Source organism: Neofelis nebulosa, chromosome 9 (assembly GCF_028018385.1).
Source record: "Neofelis nebulosa isolate mNeoNeb1 chromosome 9, mNeoNeb1.pri, whole genome shotgun sequence".
Lineage (NCBI taxonomy): Eukaryota > Metazoa > Chordata > Mammalia > Carnivora > Felidae > Neofelis > Neofelis nebulosa.
In genome coordinates, this window is record NC_080790.1 from 133,000,911 (window position 1) to 133,011,285 (window position 10,375).

Consider the following 10,375-nt stretch of genomic DNA (forward strand, 5'->3'; position numbering starts at 1 on the left):
AACAGTGCTTTGGTCCAAACAATACAGGAAACGCCTGGAATGGTGCCTCCTTAACACAACGCCCTATGTTTGCCTTGTACTATTCAAAGGATTTTACAGATACATTATCTTCAGACGAGACTGCGAGGTAGAAGGGAGAAGCGCACTTGCCCATTTTACAGATTAGGAAACCAAGGCCCAGAGAGGCCGTGGCCTTTCTAAGGTCACAAACTCAGTCAACTGCAGAGCCCAAACTTCGGTCCAGGACTCCTGACAAGGAGGCCCGATCCTCCCCCTCCTCGCCCCGTCCCTTGTAACCAGGCTCTGAATGTTCCCTTCCGTGTGATGTTCCCGGCTGTATGTCCGGGCTCTGTAGGCTCCCGGGTCTGTTGCTTTTGCCCCGCAGCCTGTGTTTCCAATTCCTAGGATTCCCAGGAATATTCAAAATCTTACTTCTGCCCCCTACTTTGAAGATTCTGGTCCTTTTTCGCAACGGGGGATGTACCTATTTGACCAGGAAGTGGTCCAGGCTCTGGAGTTCGTGTAGAATGACTTCCTCTTTTTCTCCCTGAATTTATTATGGTATTAATTTGATCCCAACACCTAAAAACAAAAAAATCCCAGACTCCGCACCGCGCGTACGAGGGACTTTTTAAAACAAAAGACTTTCCTCCACTAAGATGTTACTAACAATCACCAGGGATTTTAAATTTCCTGTGTGTGTGTGTGTGTGTGTGTGTGTGTGTGTCTCTTTCACACTTTTTTTTTTTTTTACAAAGATTTTTTTTTTTTTTCCTGGTCATTTAGGAAGCAGCATATTTTTAAAAACTATCTTATTGTTTTTGTGTCGCTCACATGGGGTAGTTCATGGGCGGTTATCACTAACACCAGAAGGAAAAATATTGCAGACCTTCATGACAAACCATTACACTGACATAGGTCTGGCTTATTTAGAATATGCCCAGTAAGCACTGGTTAAAAATTGATGATTCGGGGCAGTCTTTCTCCACTGATTTTTGTAAAATACCTAGGAGACCTTGAACATTCTGTTACAGTTTTACAATCACGGAGAGGAGGACGGAAGGTGGTGTTCGCGAGGGATATTGCTTTATTACTCAGCTAAAAGTCCCTTTGGCTCTAAAAGTCCCTCCTCCCGGCTGCTGCAGGCTGGGAGAAGTCAGCATTTTCTCTCTCCCTTACTGGTGCTTTTACCATGCAGAAGAGACTCCATTTTCAAAATCTGTGAAAGAAAATCTTGTGCTTTTAGCGAATGACTTTCCCCCTAGTGGGCAGAGACCGCCCCCACCCCCCGCCCCTTCTTTGCGAAGCAAGAGCCACTGGGTGAGAGCAATCTGTCACCAGCTCACGTGGCTGTGATGGAAAGCCCTTTTACATGCTGTTCACCATGTCTCAGGCACTGTTGTGTGCTTTTATCTTTTTTTAATTAAAAAAAAATTAAGTTTATTTATTTTGAGAGAGACAGACGGTGTGAGCAGAGGAAGGACAGAGAGAGAGAGGGAGACAGAGAATCCCAAGCAGGCTCCCCGCTGCCAGCACAGAGCCCGACACGGGGCTCGAACTCACGAACCAGGAGATCATGACCTGAGCCGAAGTCAGAAGCTTCACTGACTGAGCCACCTCGGGGGCCCTTTCTTGCACATTTTTAAATATACAAGGAATATTTTTACTTATTTATTTAGTTTTAGATTTTATTTTTAAGTAATCTCTACACCCAATTTGCCCAGCATGGGGCTTGAACTCATAACCCGAAGATCAAGAGACAAACACTTCACCAACGGAGCCAGCCGGGTGCCCCAGAAATACCTCCTAATCTTTAAACACGCAAAGTGGTAAATGTGTCATCTTTTAGGAAGCAGGTTTGGATGCCAATAAACTAAACCACGAGTCGAAAAAAGCGAAACACGCTGAGTTTCTTGGATAACTCAGACTTTTTCAGTGCCCTCATTCTGTACTGAATAACCATCCATGATGAAATAGAAAGAACATTAAGTCAAATTGTACCTACGTGGACTCTACGACTTTCCCTGGAAACTTCTTTCCTGGGGCCAAATTCCTAATATGGGTTCTGTTCTCATGGTTATCTCTTCTTCCTCCTCCTAAACAGAAAGTGCAAAAATAAAGGACTCGGTTTTTAAACACACACACACACACACACACACACACACACATTTTTAAATGCAGCACACACACTATGCATATTACAGTGCAGTTTTAAAAAGAGAAAGAAAAACTGTCTCTGCAACATAAGGGAAGTATGCAGCACTCACACGGGTCATTAAGACTTGCCTTTATTATCATGTTGCTAACCACTAAGGGACACATGCAATGCTGTGACAAGCATAATTTAATTAAGCTTTCCATTCGGTGTTGTTTGAAAAGACCTGAAGGCTCTCACCGTAAAGTAAACCCAGTGCACATCCCACAAGAAAAAGTGGAAATGATTTCACCGAATGAAGGAACTCAGCGAGCTTTTTCCTTCTTATTGAGCAAAATGGATTTACGCCGATAAGCCAGACCCCGTGAGCGCCAAATGCTGCCCCGGTGCCTTCACAGCGAAGTCGCCTCCCCCCCACCACACACAGGAACACAGGATGTTTACTCTTCACCCAAACCTTAACCAAAGGAAAATACAGCAAACGAGTCATCTGTGTAAAATCCATGGACTTCTTACGTCTTTGGCATTCCAGATCTTGGATTCAAATAAATAAAAATATTTACGAAGCGATTCATCTGTAATCTGAGTGAAATCATGACCGTGTGCAATATATGAAAATCGTACCCCCCTGGACAGCCATTCAACAGCATACTTCGATTGCAGACCTACTCTGCTGGGCAGTATTTTAGGGGAAGGCGGTCTATTGAGTCCTTTAAGACTCACAGTCCTTGGGGGCTCCTGGGCAGCTCAGTCACCTAAACATCCAACTTCCGCTCAGGTCATGAGCTCAAGGGTTCGTGAGTTCCAGCCCCACATCGGGCTTACCGCTGTCAGCACAGAGCCCGCTTCGGATCCTCTGTCTCCCTCTCTCTCTGCCCCTCACCGCCCCCCCCCCCCCACACACACACACAGCTTGCGAGCATGCTCTCTCTCTCTCTCTCTCAAAAATAATAGTGATGATAATAAATAACTACACATAAAAAAGAGACTCACAGGTCCTTGAAACCATACTTACTTTCTTACAGCCATGACAAAATGGAAGTCTTGCAAACTGTGGCCCGGCACCTTCCTTTTGTTTTTGTTTTTCTTCTTCACTGAAAATGTATCGCGCGCCTACGGTGTGCCAGAATCCGGGTTGGTGCAGAAATGCAAACTTGCACGCGCAAAAAGGTCCTGACCAGAGGCAAGGTTCTATTTAGCCGGGTCGACAGACATTAAACAGGCGAATTCTAGTGGAATCCAACCATTTGTAATCATTTGGATTACTAACAGCTTGATTAAGGATGCATAGTGGCCAGGCCCTCCCTGGGAGACAGGGGTCACTCGCATTCTGAGTGTTACCCCAGGGGAGTTAGATGCAGGAGTCCTGAGCCGCACCCTGCAGGAAGTCTTTTACTACAGTCGGAATAAGTGATCAGAAAAATTACACGGCACTGTGGCGGCCGGCTTCTCCCCGAGGAATAAGGGTCAGTACTCGGGCCCTGTGATACTTTTCAGGGCCCACAAAAATGTTTTTATTTTAATTTCTCCCAAAGCCAGAAGAAAAATGAATCTGACAATAATGAATATATAACAATAGTCCAGCCGGGGTTATATGCATCTTTAGGCCAATGCCATAGCAAAATAGAATTTTTAATATCCTTTTTTTGGAGGAAGGGATTCACAAAGGCTAAATAATACTGTGGGTCCCTAACTGCTATGGTTTAGCCCTGGTGCTATGGGAATATATATACAAGGGATCTGATCCTGGAGGTGCCGGGGGGTGGAGAAGGCTTCCAGGTAGAAGGGACCATGGAGCTGATATCTTCAGGGAGAAGAGAAACCAGCTATGCTACAGGCAGTGTAGGGAGGAATGAGCAGGGGAGGTCAGAAAAAGAAGAGGTTTCTAAGGAGAGGGAACAGAATGTGCAAAGGTCCTGAGGTAGGAAGGAGCATTTTTCATATCCACTGGAATTTAGGCTCCATGCTTGTTCCATTCTCAGCCTGAAAGGTGCCTGACCCACAACAAGCATTCAATAAATATGTGTTGAATGAATCGGGACCTTGTCTCTTTTTCACAAGGGTGTGACAGCCCACCCTAGCTTTATCTCTCCTTCTGAAACCTTCCTAATCAATATTGTCTCTCTGTCCTGTCTTCACAGCTTATGAGCTGTGTGACCTTGGACAAGTTGCTCAACCTCTCTGTGCCGCTTCTGTTTACTCACACTCACCTGTAAATAACCCTCGATCTTTCTGTGGGGACTATCTTAGTTAATATGTGTAAAGTACTTAGAACAATGTCTGGTACATAATAAGCACTCAATACATGCTAGTTAGTTTTATTATTTAATCACATCTTACTAATCTTATATACGTGTATCTTTCAGTAAAATGGAAAAATCCTTTATGTGCTGATTCGATGACTTTTACCTTGCTCCTCTCAAAGCAATTAGCATGATCCAACCCACAGAGTAAATATTCAATAAATATTAGGGAATTGATAAAAATAAAATTTAGCAACGATATTAATTAGGATCAGAATCAGTTGTAAGTAACAGAAAAACGAGGTAAGAGTTTATTTTGCCCCATAGATTTGTGTCTAACATTGTGTGACACTCCATCATGTCAGAACCTGTCCCTTTCTATTTTCTTGCTTGGCCAGCCTTTCATGTGGCTCCAGCCTCAGGACCCACCCTTGCTGCTCAAGCTCCAGCCATCAGACCACATTCCAGTAAGCAGAAAGAATGCAGGGAGGTCAGAAAAAGAGACATGTTCCCTTAAAGACGATTCCAGGAAGTCCTCTATACCACTCCCCCTTACAGACCATTGGTTAGAATATAGTCACGTAGCTACCCCCCAGAGCAAAGGAAGCTTGCTTGATAGAAGCATTCTTCTATCTGGGTGGCCATGTGCCAGCTAAAAGTTGGGATTTTATTACTGACAGAGAAGGGGAGACAGATATTGGGGCCGCTGTGGTCTCTGTCCTGGCGGCCTGGCCAGTTGAGTTTGACACGTGATACTCCAGAGAACGGGAATGATCTCAGCCCTCTCAAAGGAAGCCGGTCACATTGGGCCTGGCTGTGATTTTTATAAAAGCACTGTTTTATGTTCCTCCTCAAACTCTAATAATACCTTTAGAATTGACGGCTCTCCATTTATAAATGTCCACGTTCGCTAATGATGCAACTCCCTGAGGAAGAAAGACAAATGCATAAAGCCAGATGATTGCATAATTTTTACAAAGGTTTTCTTATATATGTACAATTTCAAGCAAAAGAGAGAGGAGGGAGTAATGACTTTCCACCTACCCATTCTACAGTTTCTGCAACTATCAACTCATGAACCCTTGTGTTATCCATTGACCGAGCCATGCAGGTGCCCCATCAAAAAGTTTTTAATGTGATAGGTTTTTTGCCAGTGTTTGAATTTCCCTTACTGTCTCAAAAAAATAAAATAAAATAAAACAATAATAATAAAATAAAATAAAATAAAATAAAATAAAATAAATTTCCTTCATTGTTTCACAGGTTTTTGGTTTTTGTTTTTTGTTTTTTTAAGTTCATCTGTTTGAGAAACCATCAAGGTCTTGTCTACGGCCATACCACCATGAAGGTGCCCGATCTCGCCCGCTCTCGCCCGCTCTCGGAAGCTAAGCAGGATTGGGCCTGGTTAGTACCTGGATGGGAGGAACCAACAAGGTCTTTCCAGTGTGGTCGGACGGCATGCCTCTAAGTACCTTTTAATCTGGCTGCACAGCTCAGCACCGTGGCCACTGGCCACATGTGGCTATTTAAATAAGCTTATTTTAATTAAATAAGAAATTCAGTCAGCCACACAAGCCACATTTGAAGGGTTCAACGGCCGCGCGTGCTGTGCAATAGCACCTACCACGCGGGACGGTGCAGACAGAGAATATTTCCACCGGTGCCGGAAGTTCCGCTCCAGCGGAATAGCACCGCTCTAGAGGATGCCCGACCCCTTTTTTTCCTTGTAACTTATTTGTTGAAGAAGCTGAGGGTGTTTGTCATGTAGAGAGCCACACATTTTAAACTCTGCTGATGGAGGGGCGCCTGGGTGGCTCAGTCCGTGAAGCATCTGACTTGGGCTCAGGGCACGGTCTCCCGGCTCGTGGGTTCGAGCCCCGCGTTGGGCTCTGTGCTGACAGCTTGGAGCCTGGAGCCCGCTTCGGGTTCCATGTCTCCCTCTCTCTCCCCACCTCCCCCACTCACACGTGCCCCCCCCCTCTCAAAAATAAATCAACAGAAAAAAATTTAAACTCTGCTGATGGCAACCCCTCATGGTCAGTTAACATGCTTCTCTGTCTTCTGTGTTCCCCATAAACCAGCAGTTAGACTTTACCACCTTGATCCAATTCAGAGTTGATTCCTTGGGGTGGAATAAGATGACAGGGCAACCCGATTGTAGGTAGTGTGTTAGAAAAAGAAAAAAAAAAAAAGCACACAGAGAGATCAAAATCTGGAAGGACGTACACCAGAACATTATCAGTAGTTATTTTGGGGAACTAGAATGACCTTGTTTTTTGCCTGATTCTTGCTGATCTCTATGTCATTACTTATTCCACAGTGCGCACGCCTTTCTAATGAAAAGTAAGCAATACCTGCTATTTACCGCAAAAACAATGTGCCAAGCACTGTGCGCAGCGATTCACTTACATTAGCTCATGGAATCCTCGTGACAATTCTATGAGGTCATTAGGATCTCTGCTTTGCAGTAAACACTCAGAAACATTAAGTACCTTGTCCGAGGTCACGTAGTCAGTATTTGGTGCGGTCTGGATTTAATCTCTCCAACTGCCTGACTCTCGAGGGATTCTGATGTTGGGCAGTGTGGTGTGCAGCCTGAGAGACTTAGTTTCTGGAAAATCCCGTCAGGTTATTCCGAGGCAGACCCAGGTCTGGGAACCGAACCGCATCCCTGCCCAACCACACGACGCCGTCCTCCACAAACATGTCGTCTCCCCCCCCCCCCCCCCCCCCCCCCCGCTCACCCCTGCTCTCAGCTGGAAAGCAGTCTACGTCTGGCACGTTCGAAGCATAAAGCCTGACGCCTGCCCCGAGCGTCTGCTCCAAAAAGGCACCTTGGAGACCATGCTTGAGACTAGATGCCACCCGACTTCCGGCTTCGTGTGGGGCGTCCACTTGTGACACGCTGTTAAGACGGGACAGGAAAGATGGGGAGTGTGTGCGGACGTGTGGATGTGCGCGTGTACGTACGACGTCTGGGCAGACGGCCGGGGAAGCTCTCCCTAAAGCAGGGGTTGACGCACGAGGGACCCAGGGCTCGAATCCAGCCCACTGCCTAAGCATGCTTTTTCCATTTCCAGCCTGTTGGAGTAAAACCATTTTTAAAGAGGACAAAAATCTCATGACACGTGAAAATTACAGGACAGCCCCTTTCAGCGTCCATAAATAAAGTTTTATTGGCACACAGCGCCGCTCGTTGTTTGCGGTCTGCGGTTGCTTTGGCACGGCAATGGAAGGGTTAATTGTTGCCCCAGCGACCACGTGGCCCAAATGCCTGACATGTTTACTCTGACTATAGGAGCAGGTGACACAGTACATTCGAAGGCCTGAGGAGGGACCGTGCCCGGTGTATTCCTGGCAAGACGAGGACCTGGTGGTGATGGGAGCAGAGCGGACGAGGGCAGAAAGCACGGGGGACCAGATCCCACGCAGTCAGCCCATCGTAAGGACTGGGGTCCGAGCCTGAGCAAGACAGGAGCCAGCGCGGTTGTGTGGTGAGAGGTGTTCCGGTCTGGCTTCTTTTAACAGATTTCCCTATTTTAAGAACAGACTGAAAGGGGGTGGGGGAGAATAGAAACAATGAATCCAGCTCCGAGAGCAGAGCTCTCCGAGAAGCTGTGCAAGACGTGATGAGGGGTTGAACCAGGAAAGTGGTAGAATTGCTGGGATGTATCTAGTGGGATTCTTTTTTTCTTTTAAGATTTTTAATTTTCCAAGTAATCTCTACACCCAACATGGGGCTTGAACTCACAACCCCAAGATCATGCGCCACTGACTGAGCCAGCCAGGCGCCCCTAGCTAATGGAATTCTTTTTGTTGTTGTTGTTGTTAATGTTTATTTATGTTTGAGAGCGAGCGAGCGGGGGAAGGGAAGAGGCAGAGGGAGAGACAGAATCCCAAGCAGGGTCCATGCTGTCAGTGCAGAGCCCAACACGGGCTCAATCCCACGGACCATGAGATCGTGACCTGAGCCGAAATCAAGAATCAGATGCTTAACCGACCGAACCCCCGAGGCGCCCCTAGTTTTCTACTTTTCATAGCCTGCATTGTCCAACCAAAGACTATCTAACCCCTCCACCATCTAAACCCTCCGTTGACACGTCTTTGGTCACAACCGTAGGCTTAGGAGCTCAACGCCAGACAGGCATGCGGCAACGAAGGGGATCGTGAGCAAGATGTCACATCTTCAGAGACAGCAAGAAACAATTTTGTGTCCTTGCAGCTTAGTAAGATAATCAGGGGGCACCTGGCTGGCTCCGTCAGGGGGGCACGTGACTCCTGATTTCGGGGTCACACGTTCAAGCCCCATGTGGGGTGTTGAGGTTACTTAGAAAATTGCTTTAAAAAAAATGATAAATTACAAAAAAATATATAATCAGGATGTGCAACTATAAAACCCGGTGAGGGGCAGATGCTCGTTGGACACACCCTTTCCAGTTTCTGGCTTGTTCGCTCTGTCATTTGGAGGAAAGGGGCTTCCTCTTGGGTATTTGGCAAAGCAAGTTTTGGTATTTTCCTGTCTGGGCAAAAATACACCAGGAGAGGAGATCTTCCAGAGATATGTGAGTTGCAGCCAAACAAAGTGGCTTTCTGTGGGTCTCTGCCAGAAAGGAGAATCAGCTGTCATCTATTCCTAAAATAAAAGTCCCTTGGAGAAGGAAAAAAGGGGGGAGGGGAAATGGCAATTATGTTGAAAGTACAGAATTTAGCCTCTTCTCCGCCATGGTGGTGGGAGTGGTTAATTGTTACTCGCTATGTCTTTTTCTTTACCTTTTTTTTTTTTTTCTAATTTTTAATTTTAGAGAGAGAATGTGAGTGGGGGAGAGGGGCAGAGGAAGGGAGAGAGAGAATCTTATGCAGGCTCCAGACTCCACGCAGAGCCCAGTGTGGGGCTCGATCCCCCAACCCCGGGATCATGACCTGAGCCGAAATCAAAAGTCAGACGCTCAACCCACTGAGCCACCCAGGTGCCCCTTGCCAGATCTTCTCACAAGACTTTTAGGATCAAGCTATTCCTGGCCAGGAAACAAAACCAGAATTGTCCCATTCCCCAGTGGACTCAGATGAAAACTAGTAATAAAATCAAGGACAAGTACAGGGGCACCTGGGTGGCTCAGTCAGTTAAGCGCCTGACTTCGGCTCAGGTCATGATCTCCCAGTTTGTGAGTTTGAGCCCCGCACTGGGCTCTGTGCTGGCAGCTCAGAGCTTGGAACCTGCTTTGGCTTCTTCGTCTCCGTCTCTCTCCGCCCCTCCCCCGCTTGCACTCTGTCTTGTCTGTGTTTCTCAAAGATGAGCACACATTTTAAAAAATAATAAAATAGGGGCATCTGGGTGGCTCAGTTGCTCGAGCGTCCGAATTCAGCCCAGGTCACGATCTCACAGGTCGTGAGTTCGAGCCCTGTGTCGGGCTCTGGGCTGACAGCTCAGAGCCTGGAGCCTGCTTCAGATTCTGTGTCTCCCTCTCTCTCTGCCCCTCCCCTGCTCATGCTCTGCCTCTCTCTGTCTTAAAAATAAATAAAACATTAAAAATATTTAAAGAAAATAATAAAATGAAATGAAATGAAATAAAATAAAATAAAATAAAATAAAATAAAATAAAATAAAATAAAATAAAAAAGTACAACTCCAAGAGGAGGCATTGGAGAAGTACCAGGCTGGGTCTGTAAGAGATCACACATGAGGTGAGACACATATTTATGCCGCATGAAAGTCACATGCTCGTATCCTAGCATTCTGTAAACATGACTGCTACCTGAACAATAGACATATTTTATCAGGGAAATGATTTTTCTCTGTTACTATGCTTCTGCACTAGTAGGTTTGTTCAGTAATAAATATGTGAGACTTCTGTTTGTAAGAAAAGAAAAAAGTACAGAATTCAGAATGGATGCTAGCAGAAACACAAAGGGGGGATTGTTAAGGGCAGTGAACCTGTTCTGGATGATGGTGTATGGTGGGTATATACCATTATGCATT

General features: G+C 46.0%; 1 long non-coding RNA gene across 1 annotated transcript in view; it reads right to left on the minus strand.

Annotated features, from left to right (window-relative positions):
- Positions 1 to 7,096, minus strand: part of LOC131485960 (uncharacterized) — an 11,299-nt gene extending 4,203 nt beyond the window's left edge. Inside the window, exons 1-4 of the long non-coding RNA XR_009249108.1 lie at positions 6,494 to 7,096; positions 5,267 to 5,324; positions 3,171 to 3,328; positions 2,006 to 2,096 (exon numbers count right to left, since the gene is read on the minus strand). This is a non-coding gene — a long non-coding RNA (uncharacterized LOC131485960). The remainder of the gene's footprint in view (positions 1 to 2,005; positions 2,097 to 3,170; positions 3,329 to 5,266; positions 5,325 to 6,493) is intronic.
- Between the last annotated feature and the right edge of the window lie 3,279 nt (positions 7,097 to 10,375).